At 38.0% G+C, this 12,438-nt stretch overlaps 1 pseudogene; it reads left to right on the top strand.

Moving 5' to 3' along the window:
• The first annotated feature begins 1,193 nt into the window (after positions 1-1,193).
• LOC140621546 (elongation factor 1-alpha 1 pseudogene) lies at positions 1,194-12,101 on the top strand (annotated as a pseudogene).
• The last annotated feature ends 337 nt before the right edge of the window (positions 12,102-12,438 follow it).

The following is a 12,438-nucleotide window of genomic DNA, read 5'->3' as shown; positions in this document are numbered from 1 at the left end:
AAAAAAAGATTTCTTTCCCTACTACCTTTGTGGAGAATTTTCTGGGTTGGAAAATTTTGTTTTTACATTTTCTCCAGCATAAACCATAATAAGAAAAAACACAGATGAGAAAATTTTCCATAGTCTAGAAATTTATGCTTGGTAATAATCAGAGAGGTTTCCAAATGTTTTGTAAATGGACATTTATCTGAGCATTACTTACAATGACGGAAATTGGAAACAATCTAAGAGTCCCATAGAGAAAGGTTAAATGAGAGATGGTGTGCCTGTCCACTCAATTGCATATTTTCCTGCTACTGAGGAATCCTTAATGACCTACATAATTTTTCTGATATAATGTTATAAAAATAGAATAAAACCAGTTTTAAAATTCCATACTTACCATAGTCATGATTAAATTGCTCTCTCTCTCACTTACATACACATACATACACACAAGGAAACAGATGGAAAGAAATTGATTTAAATGCAAATTTATATGTGATTACTTTTTAAAATTTTTTTCTGTATTTTCATTTCCTTTTTTTAAAAGGTTTTATTTATTTATTTGAGAGAGAGAGAAGAGAATGAGAGAAAGAGAGAGACTATGAATGGGGGGAGCAGCAGAGGGAGAGGGAGAAGCAGACTCCCTATTGAGCAGGGAGCCCAATGTGGGACTTGATCCCAGGACCCTGAGATCATAACCTCAGCCAAAGGCAGACACTTAGCCACTGAACTGTCCAGGCGCCCTTGTATTTTCATTTTTAAATAAACAAGTATGTTCATAGTGAGAAAAAAATGAACTTATAAATGAACATATTTTATGGGTAGAAGTATACAGAGAACAGTAGATGGTTGACTTGGCAGAAAATCAAAACAGAACTGTGGTGGAAAGGGATTAGGAAAGATCATTGAACTCTGAGAAGAACCATAAAACTATAGGGAAAGGTGATGAGGAATGACAAAACAGAATACAAAATGGTGGGTGATTAGAAGAAAAGAAGCAAATCACATTTTTACAGACCTGTGGATATAAAGCCTTGTGATGGAAAATCAATGGTTTACAATGTTTCAAGCAAAATTAACAATATTAAGAGAAAAGTAAGAGCTGGCTTGTTACATACTTTGGGCAATATCCAAATTAAAAAAAAAAAAAGTCCAATCAAGTAAACAAATATAAGTTGTATGTTTGAGTTCTACCCTTAATAGCACCATGGAGCAAGTAGTTTTTGTTCTATCTGTCATTTGACTTTGATTTTTGTCTGATTCTGTAGACAGAATTCACTTTTTTTGCATGGTAACAGGTAAATACAAACATTTAAATTCCCAAGTAGCTCATTTTTTTTAAAGCTCCATTTGTTAAATAATCCATTCCCTGTAGTTTGCTGATGCATTATTTATCAAGTAGTAAATGCATGCATGTCTCACTGTCTGTTTCTGGGCTATTTATTCTGCTTCATTGATCTCTGGATCTTTTAAAAGTAGATTATCACTAATTGATATAAAGACTGGTAGTTTCATCAAGTCTGTGGATACTTGTCTTGGATACACTTCAGTTCTACTGACTTCTTAACAAAATACTTTCACAGAGTGCTTGTGCCAGTTCACTACACAATGAACACCAAGAAGAAGAAAATGTATTAATAATGAAGAGACCAGATAAAATCTTTTTTCTTTTCAACTGTGGCAGGCATTCTCAGGTAGTGTCTTGCACCCATTTATTCTTACCAATTTCAAAATCCACTGTGATGTAAGAGCAGTTTGGATTTAGAACACAGATGGCACTATTCAGTTGGAGACTGCTTTTATAAATCAAGATTTAATCAGAAAGCCTTCTACCAAAAATCTATCAGGCCCAGGGTAGAAGACTAGAACCTCAGGAAAGAAGTCGGGATTTTAATGCTTTCTCCAACTAACTGTGTAATTTTCAGCAACATTTCTAAGTAATTCTTTTTTTTTCTTTTTTTTTCTAAGTAACTCTAAAATTATGAATTTTGAGGGAATGGTATCAAGTTCAAAAATACAGGTGCCATTTTATTTTTGTCAATGGCCCTAATTCAAGGTCATTTTAGTGCTATGTTGGAACCAAAATCTTCCTATGCTGCTATTTGTTCTCATTTATATTTGCCCACACTAGAAATCTGGAGACTTAATCCAGGAAAAGATTTACACTATATTTGCCAAGGCTTACAAATAGGTAAGGTATCTATGACGATGGCCATACTACACAGTTAAGGTACATGGTCTCTGGAAACCAATAATGACCTTATATGCTTCCTTTCTTGGGTACCTGGAGAACATTTTCAATAGCTGGATAACATTTATACAAGAGCCAAGTTAATAAATGATAAAAGAAATTGCTGGATTTTGTTTATATAGGTCAAGTAGCTAAGTCGTAAACCCAGAAAGCAGGAAGTGTTTATTGAGAACATATTATATAAGCAATAGTCCTTTAATAGTGAGTCTTCTGAAAATCTGATGAACTGAGAACCTATCCAGAAACATCAATTTGTGTCTGCCATGTCTTCAACAAACACTAATACCTGGGCTTACTAGGAAGTCTGTCTGAATTACTGGGTGGCATGAAATTAGCCTGCCATCTCAGCGTACATGACCCTGGGTCTTGAGGACATGACATCACAAATTCCTTGATAATGGAGGACTGTGCATTTACCATGTGCTGTTTGAAAATAAACCTTGGATTAATTCAGACCAAAATTCTGTGATGAGGTTCCTTGAATCTGGTGCCTAAATTCCAAAATCCATCCAATCTTACTGTTTTGTATTCAAGATCAATTTGTTAACTCGTTGTGCCTCTGACTATGCATATCATATGTAGGTATATATATGAAATTTTATGTAGTATTTTCCATTTAAAAATTTAGCAATGCACCAAAAATGGAAATCATCCAAAATCTCACTTCAAAGAGATAAGAGGGTAAGGAAGTGGAAGAGCAATACACAAATCTGAATGTATCCGAATCTGAAGCCCATGCCTTTCCATCATTGCATGCTAGTATCACTTCCATTTCTGTGGGAGATTGAGTTGGTCTGTATCCCAGGAATGTTGATAATTTTAGTGCCTCAAATTAATATCCCTTAAATATTCATTCAGCAGTTATATAGTGTAAATAAGACAATTTGATTTGTTTTTGGTTAACACAACATATATGTTGAAACAAATTCACTTACTGATTCACTTCCAATAATTAATGGAAAGTCAACATTGTTTAAAAATCTAGCAAAACATTTTCTACCTCTCAGTGTTTCCTTCTTTATTTTGGGGTCATTTTGTTATTTTCTGACTATACTACTTCTTAAGAGACGAAAGGCTTTAACTAAACATGTCCTAATTATTACTTGCTCCCAGTAAAAGCATCACTCAATGTACTAATGTGTTTCAGATTCTCAGCAGGATCGAACTTTATGTGCACATGACAAAGATATGGAACAGAGATGGGTACTTGCCGGAGAAAAAGGTGCTTTGGAAATTTTTAATCAGTTATCTATCTCTGTAGAATTAGTTCCAGTATTGCATATATTCATTAGGTTTTAAAAGAATAAATTGTGATTTTTAAATTTAACTAGCTTGGTCTGGTTATTGGGATGAAATAGATAATCTCTGGAGGCTCTCTGTGTTCATGCTAGAAGAAGAATCCTATCTATCATTGTAGAAAAGGATAACAAAATTATAGCATAAAGGATAGATTTATGGGAAACGCACTCCCTAAGTGGTGATGAAGCTTTCTCTCCAAGCATCTATAATCTAGTTAAAAATGAGAGTCTTTCTAATACTCTATTATTTCTCATGTCCTATTTTGGTAGATCTCTTCTTCTCACCAAGCTTAACATCAATCTCCTGAAATTTTATCTTTCTAAAAATTTCAGAGGTTGATAATTCAAAAGAGCCAGTCCTTCATTCACCAAACATTTACAGATGATTTGCATCAAGCTCAGTGTTCACCAATTCCTCCAGGACCAGACCAGAGGGTCTCGGCATCACTCAGTGTCAACTCTGGGAAAACATATTCCGTAGTCTGTGTGAAGAAATTCATAAACTGAAATGTTGGACTCTTAACAATAGAATGTCAAACTAGTGAATAATAAATTATAAGTCTAGATAAGCTGAAGTCAACTTGGATTATTCAGAATGTAGGCAAATAGAGGGATAGCCTTTAGCCTTTATGGGTTCCAGAGCTGTTATAGCATCTGATGAAAGTCATGAAATCTTTTCTTAAAAAAATTATACACACATACACCATATATAATATATATACATATATATTATACACACATACCCCATATATATATATATAATATATACACACATTCATAGACACATATACACATGCAAAGTCTGCACATAATTTCTAGGGTTTTGTAGACTACCCTGAATGGATTACATGCATGTATGATTCATTCATTCAACAAATAATTAATGAGCACCTACCTATCTACACCATTCTAAATCTTGACTTTTAAGGAGATTTGAATTATCTTGAAGGGCCTTTTTATAATTAAAATATATTTTATTTCATTAACCGTAAGGCTGTTCCTTCTTGATTTCTATGATGTTCAAAAGAGCACCAGGCCTGAAGTATCTGAGAAAAAGCCAAAATAAGAGAAGGGATGATGAAGGGAGTTTAGACTGAAATTGCAGGATTCTTGGGATCTAAATAATTGATCTGTCTCATAATTTTTCTTAGGACAAGATATGTCCTTTAGTGTTGAAACTTGAGTTCCAATTAAGAAGATCACATGAACATCCATGGAAAGTAAGTAATCTATATACATATTACTGTACTGGATTGCTTTATTCATGAAAAAGACAAGAATCTGACAAATCAAAATCTGGCATGTAAAAAGATAGTATAGTAGACTAGTTAAGCTACCTAAGCCATTAGGTTATACAGACCCAACTGCAGATCCCACCTTTGCAACCCACTGCTTCTGAAAACTTGGAAAAGTTATTAAACCTCTTAGACAGTTTTATCATTTGCAAAATCATAATAGTAACAGAACCTCATAAATTAGTTCCTTATAAGATTCTATATAATGATGCCTATAAAGCACTTAACTAGGGCCCAGAACAGTGTAGGTGTTCCCAATAATAATTGAATTACAAACTGTCCTTCTTGAAAGATAAGTGATTACTGTGTACCACTTAAATATTAAAAGTAGATGTTCAGATATTCGTGATGAAGACAAAGTAAGATTTTTGGAAAAAAAAATTGAAATTCTGAGCTCAGTTGAGAATTAGTAGATCAATGGTTCTCTACAATAAAGATGGTCAGAAAACAACTGGTTGGGCCCAGAACTCAGGATTACTATTTTACAACCCCTCTCTTGCTCATACTCAGGAGATTGTACTCAACGCTCACACTTTATGGAAAGGTAGATACCACTGATGAGTTAACATCACACAACACCAGGGGGCGCTCTCAGTTTAAGGGAAAAAAACCAAACTGTCACCCTTCTAAATTGAGAAGGTCAAAACTTGCTAAAGGTCAGGCTAAAGGTCAGGATAGATTGTGGAAGAACTCACTATTACTGTGGTTTAAATTTAGAATTCGTCACAAATCTATTTTTTTTCTTATTTATTTAGCTTTCAAAAGGGTGTCATACTAGAAGGAAAACAATGCAATGCGATTTCTAACATTAAGACCATGGTTGCCTTGTACTACATGAATTTTTTTTAAAACTCTCTTTAGAGATTCCATAGTTTTAGTAGGAATTTCCAAGTCTTTTATAGGCAAGGGATATTGTACCTACAGAAGTAAAATAGAGAAGAGAGATAGTATTTGCTGATGATAGCTTTTCAAATTACTGAAATAATTCAGTCTCCGTTTCTCCCTAATGTGACTTATCCTTCATTTAGCCATTCATCAAAATAGGTGAGCTCCTATCTTCCCCATTTTTATTCATTCATTCATTCATTCAGCAAATATTTACTGAGGTGGGACTATGTGTGAGACGTTGGGAATAAGGAAATTCATAAGCATCAATCCTGGTTGCTCACATAATAAATCACTTGACAGTGAGTCTGCCCCCAGCTTACATATTAGTGAGAAGAGATTGACAATGGATATCCAAAGAAGCGAATGGCCAAAAAACTGAATATATAACTGGACAATGGCCAAACCAAGTATAAAAATAGAACTCTGACCTACAATCTGTTTCAACCTGCCCATAAAACCAGCTCCCTTATCCACAATAAACAGTTGAGGAAGCCAGACTGCTATAAATCAGCATTCTATCTCTAGTAATAATCTGGGATGCTAAACAATAACTTCTATAACAATTGACCCCAAGTGACCAGGATTCAATTAATAATTGATATCTTCCCTAATTTTTGCCTCTACTTGCAATTTAAGACTAATCAGAGAAAGCCCAATATGTACTCCTCACTAATCACATAGGATGCCTACCTTCTTGTTAGCCTGCCTATGGCTTTCCTGGGCCCACAGCCCCCAATCAGGGCACACCTGAAGTTTCCCTACTTCCACTATGAAGCTTTCCCATTCCTTTGCCTGCCTTTGAGTCTGTCAAACACATATGACAACGGCTGACTTCTTTGCTATGTAGCAAGCTCAGAATAAATAGCCTTGCTTTTCTCTTTGGTTAGTCCTCACTTATTTCCATATATAGAATATGACAGGTTTGGAAAAGTACTATGTAGAAAAATAAATCACAATTAAGGAATATGAGTACTTGCAGGAGAGAGGTTTATCTTATGTAGAGTGGCAAGGCAAGACTTAAGCAAAGACCTAAAGGAAGTGAGGGCTGGACCACGGGAATATCTAGGGAGGGGAATTCCTGAAAGGAGGAAGAGCAAGTATAACCTTGAAGGGGAGACTGCTTTATGATTTGAAAAAAAATGACCATTTTCAGCGTCAGTACAGAAAAGAGAGAGAGAGTGGCCAGATAGGAGTCCAGAGAGGCATGCCATATATTAAGCTCTAGAGTAAGAAGAGATGCCTTTGGAGCTTTAAACAGAAGAATGGCATGATATGATTCTGTTCTCAGAGTATCACCCTGGCTATTGTGTTGAAGTAGACTGTAGGGAGCAGGGGAGAAGGCTGGGGTCCAGGTTGCAGTAATGTAGACAAAGATGGCAGTGGTTTAGAAGAGGCGGATGGTAGTGAGCCTCATAGAAAGACTTTTGGTTTTGAATATGTTTGAAGGCAAATCTGACAGATGTGTTGATGGGTAAAGTCTGAAGGGTGAAATAAAAAGGGGACAAGAGGACAAAAACCAAGATTTTTAGATGCATGAAATTGGAAGATAAGAGATAAAATTGGGAAAAGATGAAGTGGTTTGAGGTGGCTATTTCAACAACTGGCAATTTAGTTCTAGTCACAGTGAGTTTGAGACACCTATAGGATTTACAAAGGGAATTATGGAGAGCTCCAGACTGGGGATAAAAGTGTGGGCACTGTCAGCATGTGTGTAGAGTTAAAGTCATCCATATGGTCACCTTGAAGCAGTTTTGTGTTATAGTGGCTGGGAAAATGAGAAGGAATTCACAAGGGGAATGAGAAAAGTGACTGGAAAGATAGGGAACAAACTAATAGAGAGAGTGGCCTCCCTGATACTAAGTGAAGAAAGCACTGTAAGAGTAAGGCGTTGTTACTGGGGACAAATCTTCTGATGGGTTAAGTAAGATGAAAACTAAGAATTGATGATGAAGTTTAACAGTATAGAAATTGTTCATGGCTTTCAAAATAGTTTTCGTGGAAATTGTAAAGAATAAAGTCTGATTGAACAAAACTTGAACATAGTAGAATGCGAGGAGATAATTTAAAGATAAGTAAGAAGCTCTCTGTCAACTCTACTTAAGAAAGAGGTAAAAAATCTTTTTCCGTAACAGGTTTGGCACCGAACACAGGTGTCATGAAAATCACCACTAAACCTAAACCAAAATGGGAAAGGAAAAGACTCACATCAACATCATCATCATTGGACAGGTAGATTCGGGCAAGTCTACAGGTAGATTCGGGCAAGTCTACTGGCCATCTGATCTACAAATGTGGTGGAATCGACAAAAGAACTATCGAAAAATTTGAGAAGGAGGCTGCTGAGATGGGAAAAAGCTCTTTCAAGTATGCCTGGGTCTTGGATAAACTGAAAGCTGAACATGAACGTGGTATCACCATTGATATCTCCCTGTGGAAATTCGAGACCAGCCAAGTATTATGTGACCATCACTGATGCCCCAGGACACAGAGCCTTTATCAAAAGCATGATTACAGGCAGGTCTCTGTGCGGTCCTGATTGTTGCTGTTGGTGTTGGGAATTTGAAGCAAGTATCTGCAAGAATGGGCAGACCCATGAGCATGCCCTTCTGGCTTACACACTGGGTGTAAAACAACTAATTGTTGGTGTTAACAAAATGGATTCCACTGAGCCATCCTATAGCCAGAAGAGATATGAGGAAATCATTAAGGAAGTCAGCACCTACATTAAGAAAATCAGCTTCAACCCCAACACAGTAGCATTTGTGCCAATTTCTGTTTGGAATGGTGACAACATGCTGGAGCCAAGTGCTAACATGCCTTGGTTCAAAAGATGCAAAGTCACCTGTAAAGATGGGAATGCCAGTGGAACCACACTGGTTGAAGCTCTGGATTGCATTTTGCCACCAACGCATCCAACTGATAAGCCCTTGTGTCTGCCTCTTCAGGACGTCTACAAAATTGGTGGTATTGGTACTGTCCCAGTGGGCCGAGTGGAGACTGGGGTTCTTAAGCCTGGCATGGTGGTCACCTTTGCTCCAGTCAATGTTGCAACTGAAGTAAAGTCTGTTGAAATGCACCATGAAGCTTTGAGTGAGGATCTTCCTGGGGACAATGTGGGCTTCAATGTCAAGAACGTATCTGTCAAAGATGTTCATTGTGGCAATGTGGCAGGTAACAGCAAGTGACCCACCAATGGAAGCAGCTGGCTTCATGGCTCAGGTGATTTTCCTGAACCATCCAGGTCAGATCAGTGCTGGATATGCACCTGTGCTGGACTGTCACACAGCTCACATTGCTTGCAAGTTTGCTGAGCTGAAGGAGAAGATAGATTATTGTTCTGGAAAAAAGCTGGAAGATAGTCCCAAGTTCTTGAAATCTGGAGACGCTGCCATTGTTTATATGGTTCCTGGCAAACCTATGTGTGTTGAGAGCTTCTCTGACTATCCTCTTCCCGGCCGGTTTGCTGTTGGTGACATGAGACAGACGGTTGCTGTGGGTGTCATCCAAGCGGTGGACAAGAAGGCAGCTGGAGCTGGCCAGGTCTCCAAGTCTGCCCAGGAAGCTCAGAAGGCTAAATGAATATTATCCCTAACACCTGCCACCCCAGTCTTTTTTTTTTTTTTTTTTAATATTTATTTATTCATGAGAGACACACAGAGATAAAGGGAGAAGCAGGCTCCATGCAGGGAGCCTGATGTGGGACTCAATCCCGGGACTCTGGAATCAGGCCCTGATCCAAAGGCAGACGCTCAACCCCTGAGCCACTTGGGGATCCCTTGCCACCCCAGTCTTTATAAATTTTTTTTTTAATTTTTATTTATTTATGATAGTCACCAAGAGAGAGGGAGAGAGGCAGAGACACAGGCAGAGGGAGAAGCAGGCTCCATGCACCGGGAGCCCGACGTGGGATTCGATCCTGGGTCTCCAGGATCGCGCCCTGGGCCAAAGGCAGGCGCCAAACCGCTGCGCCACCCAGGGATCCCTACCCCAGTCTTAATCAGTGGTGGAGGAACGGTCTCAGAACTGTCTGTGTCAATTGGCCATTTAAGTTTAATAGTAAAAGACTGGTTAATGAGAACAATGCATCATAAAATCTTCAGAAGGTAAGGAGAATGTTTTGTGGACCATTTGGGGATTTTTTTTTGTATGTGTGTGACAGTTTTAAGTTATTAGTTTTTAAAATCAGTACTTTTTAATGGAAACAACTTGACCAAAAATCTGTCACAGAATTTTGAGACCTATTAAAACAAAAGTTTAATGAGAAAAAAAGAAAAAACGAAAGAGGTAAAAAACTGCATTAGGAAGGGGCTGCTGGGCCAAGGGAAAGGTTTTTGTTTTTTCTTTTAAAAAGTTTGGTTGTATTGCAATAGGTTTGAATGTTTACAGTAAGCAGAATAATGGCCCACAGAATATGGCCATGTCCTAATCCCCAAGCCCTGTGAATTTGTTACCTTTCATAGCAAAAGATTTTGCAAGATTGGATTAATGATCTTGATGAAGGAGATTAGTGTGGATTTTCTATGTGGATCCAGTATCATTATTTATTCAGGTAGATCCATTGTAACTACATGGGTCCTTATAAGGACAAGTGGGAGGCAAGAGGGTGAGAGAAGGGAGGAGATGGAAGCAGATGTGTGTGTGTGTGTGTGTGTGTGTGTGTGTGTGTGAAAGAGAGAATGCTTGGGATTCAAGGATGCTACACTGCTGTACTTGAAGATGAAAGTAGGGGTTGTGAGCCAAGGATTCAGGTAGCCTCTAGAAGGTGAAAAAATAGATATGAATTCTCACTTAAATCCTCCAGAAGGATATGGAGCCCTGTAAATCCATTTTGTACTTCAGATCTCCAGATCTGTACATTAATAGATTGGTGTTCTTTTAAGTCACTAAATGTGTTGCAATTTGCAGTAGCAGCAAGGAAAGTGAATACAATGCTATTGGGAATGATACAATCAAGAAGGGAAAATGATAATGCAGGGGAGAGATGGCAGCATCTGGAATGATGTCTTTCAACCTGTATCCTGAAGCTATCAAATGGGATGCAGTACATAAACGGGTGGACATTGGTAAGATTTCACTTTAGTTAACAGGGGTAGTATTAAATGGAGTTGCAACCAGTTGATACATTCAGTGGCAGAAGCCTTTCCTCCATTTCTTCAGTGAAATTTCAATCAACAGCATCAGCCACAATTGGAGAACTGGGGAGAGATGTTGAGGGAAAGTATGCGATAGGAGTTTAGGCAAATAATAGAAGAGAGAAGAGTAATGTAGACTGGATGGAAGAAATAAGGACCCACTTGAGGTTAGTGGTGGTGGACTGTTTGTTTAATTTCTTTCTTTAGTCATATTTAGCCTCAGAGATCTATTTCAGAGTCTGTGGAGAGTTGGGTTTAATCAAAAACAGGTTTTGCCAGAGAAACAAAACGGGAAAACTGGGGTTAAAAATTGAGGCTGGGAAACTCAGGTGCTTTAGGAAGAAAATGAGGACAGCATCTAAATTAGAGACATTAAAAACATGGCAAATCAATGAACTGTAGATATCAGTGGGACCAGAGTTATTGGCAATCGCATAGGGAGGTGATAAAAGCCAGAGAGTAGGAAGTTTGAGAATACGCTTTGGGAGGGTGAAGCTAATGAGAATAAGAATGTGTAGGAAGTTGATCTGTGGGGCTGCACATTGGCATCACCTGGGGAGTGCAAGTCAAGCCTGCATTAAATCAGCATCTCTGGGGATGGATTCCAGACATTAGTATTTCCTCAAAATTCTCCTGGATGAATCTAACAGGCAGGCAAGATTTGAATTCCACATAAGTGGGTAGTTGAATGGCGTGAAAAACAAGAGCACTGGAAGCACAGGAGATAATATGTATGTTGTAAAGATGAACAAGAAAACCCATGAGCTGGAATTGACCTCTTTCAAGGAAAAGTATTACGGAACTGTCAGCTGTTTTATCCTACAGTTATGGAAACTTTCGTCATTATCATAAATTAGGCTTTTGTCCTTCTTAGCACAAGGACAATTGCATTAATTATTTGTCTAGAAATCTTGGGCAGCATGTTGCCTGGTTGATGTGAAAGGAACAAGAAATAGATGAGTTTCTCTCCACCCTCCTCTACCATTACAAATGGGAAATGTTTATAGAATTCTAGTTTAATATATTTGACAAATTGATGGACTTAAACTACAAGTTATGTGCACCAGTGTTCTGGCTCAGAGACACATAGGTAAACCCCAAGATCGGGATCCCTGGGTGGCGCAGCGGTTTGGCGCCTGCCTTTGGCCCGGGGCGCGATCCTGAAGACCCAGGATCGAATCCCACGTCGGGCTCCCGGTGCATGGAACCTGCTTCTCCCTCTCTCTGCCTGTGTCTCTGCCTCTCTCTCTGTGTCTCTCAGGAATAAATAAATAAAATATTTAAAAAATAAATTAATTAATTAAAAAAATAAAGTACTGAATTGATAGCCTATGCTTAATAGCACAAGAAGATTCTCTAATGGAAATTAAATAACCGCTGACTTAAATTGAACAAAAATATACAAATATCTTTGTCAGATTTTATGATTCATTTTAATACTGTTCCTGTCAAGTAAATAACCTGCTTAAGAAATTATAATTGCTGGGCACCTGGGTGGCTCAGTCAGTTAAGCATCCAACTCTTGGTTTCAGCTCAGGTCATATCTCAGGGTCAGGAAATCGAGCCCTGCATTGGGCTCCACTCTCAGT

The sequence above is a fragment of the Canis lupus genome, chromosome 30 (assembly GCF_048164855.1).
Source record: "Canis lupus baileyi chromosome 30, mCanLup2.hap1, whole genome shotgun sequence".
Taxonomy (NCBI): domain Eukaryota; kingdom Metazoa; phylum Chordata; class Mammalia; order Carnivora; family Canidae; genus Canis; species Canis lupus.
This window is presented reverse-complemented; position numbering and strand designations above follow the sequence as displayed.